The following is a 2,633-nucleotide window of genomic DNA, read 5'->3' as shown; positions in this document are numbered from 1 at the left end:
TGATAGAAACTATGACAATTGACATTAGTTCTCATTCTAAACATAAATTGTTGTCATTTGACTGTCATATATTTTTGAAAGTTGCTGCTTCATATTTAACTTTTAAGCCATGAACATATTTTTAACTTTTTCTATTATGTACTGTATAAAAAATGTGTCATAAATGTGAAATAAAAACTGTCATTTGTGTCTGCTAAAATGCGATACTTAAATTTTACATAACATGTATAAAATTACGTAGTACTTTTTGACTATTTATTTTACAAGTAAAGGGAATATAGCTCCAAAAAAAAAATCGATGTTTGTTCTTTTTAAAAATTAACTAGGCTATTTGCCATATGGCCTATGAAATATATATATATATATATATATATATATATACATATATATATATATATATTTATATAATTATATATATATATATAGGGCATATATATAAGTGTATATATATATATATCAGTAGCGGGGGGGGGGGGGACATATGTCCCCGGGCGCCGACCTTAGGGGGCGCTAAAATGGGTTGGAAAAATAAATTGAAAGGTTGAGGGGGGTGCAAATCGAAAGTTTGAGGGGGGGGGGGTGCAAATCGAAAAGTTTGTCCCCGGGCGCCGGGAAGGGTCGCTACGCCTCTGATATATATATATATATATATATATATATATATATATATATATATATATATATATATATATATATATATATATTTATTTATTTATATATATATACATATATATATATAATCTCAAGGCTGACAGGAAATGGCCACAGTGTTTATTTCCTCAACAGGATGTTAGAGGATATAAGCACCTTGCATATTTCCTATACAGTTTGATGAGATTCTCTGAGGAAAAACAACAATACTTTTACGTAGAATGTTGATCTATACGCCAAAATATACCTCTTTCATTGTTTCAGTTAAAATTCATTTTGTTTTGTTCTGAAATTTATCATTTTTACTTTCTTAGACTTTTGCCAACCCTTAAACCTAGCCCATAACCATAACCGTAAGATATCATGAGATAAATATTTTTAATTGCAGTTATAAAAAACCAACACCACTATATTGACATGTTTTGTACTTTGATAACCACCACAACATCAATTACTAAAAATAACAATATATTAAATTTAAAATCTATTTTTTTAAAGTTCTAATAATATACACTTCTGTTAAAAAAATAATAAACATCTAAGCCTTTAATACATGTGGAATATAATGACAGAATTTGAGAGGCTACCTTAAACGTTAGTAGATATAAGCTCTTCCTTAGTTATATATATATATATATATATATATATATATATATGTATGTGTGTTTTATGCTTATAATTTATAATTGTGTTGATTACCATAATGCTACATTCAGAAATATTAACACTAGCAGCTGCATACCTGTGCTCCTCCACGGGGAATCTTTTGAAACGTACCAACTATGGAACAGAACAAAACTAAACACAAAAGAAAACACAAGCACAACGCAAACACAAAAACAAAAGGAATCACAAACCCAAAAACAACACAAACACAAAGGAAAACACAAATAAAACAAACACAAAAGAAAACACAAACACAGACGCAAAAAAACGCACAAACGCAACACAGAAACACAAAAGAAAACGCAAAGCAAACACAAACCCATAGTGCTCACAGGATAGCCCATCGCGCAAAATTGAACCCTGCCCGGGCGCCGGCGGACGCGCCTGATTCAGTTTAGTGAACGACTATAAAAACCCCAGCTTGTCCGCAAACCGAAAGATAAAAGTAAACATAGGGACATTTAGGAGTGGCTTCTAAAATGTTATTGATTAAAAATATTAATTAGTAAACAGTACGTTCAGTGTATAAAATAAATAAAGGCAGTTTTTAAAATATCCGCGTTTCACCTACCATATTGCACTTTATCAATTATATTATTCCAACAATAATGTCCTCTTTGACTTCACCAGAATTTGCATTCATATTTTGCTAATTATATTATTCCAACAATAATTCTCTCTTGAACGTCCGCAGATTTTGCATTCACATTTTTTTTATTAACGTGAGTTGAGTTTATTTTTAAATTACCTCCCCTGGCATAGCTATTAGATATTTTAACTAGATCTAGTCCTAATTAATTTTTTCGACCCTTCTGTTATTAAAATGTATCCGAGTTTTTTAAGAATATAAACGAAAATTATATTTTACATTGATCCGTTTAATATGTTTTAGCAATGTGCATGTATTTAATATTTTCTTCATGTTATGCGAAAGTGTAAAAACTGTGGCAACTATAAAATAAATTTAAGTCGTTTTATTAAAAAAAACCTATCCTATTACTTACAATTAAGCAATGCAATTTAAAAGCACTGCATGGTACGAAATTTGCTTTTATGGTTCCAAAATCTATAGCGATGACGACTTATATTATAGATTGTCTACTACGTAATATTTAATATTAAACATTTCTTCTGGCAAACAGGCTAGGGGCAGTGGCATTTGTCGCACTCGGGCAAGTACCCATTCGGGTATTTGTCCCATTCGGGAAACGGCCTTCAGGCAAACGCATTTGTGAATGTGCTGTAGGTAGAGCCAAACATCCAGACAGCTGCCAGCTCATGGCACCAAATGCTGCGTCTTGTCATGGTGAAATCGA

This window comes from Physella acuta, unplaced genomic scaffold (assembly GCF_028476545.2).
Source record: "Physella acuta isolate Inbredline_101_S28 unplaced genomic scaffold, ASM2847654v3 ptg000473l, whole genome shotgun sequence".
Taxonomy (NCBI): domain Eukaryota; kingdom Metazoa; phylum Mollusca; class Gastropoda; family Physidae; genus Physella; species Physella acuta.
Note: the sequence above shows the minus strand (reverse complement) of the source record.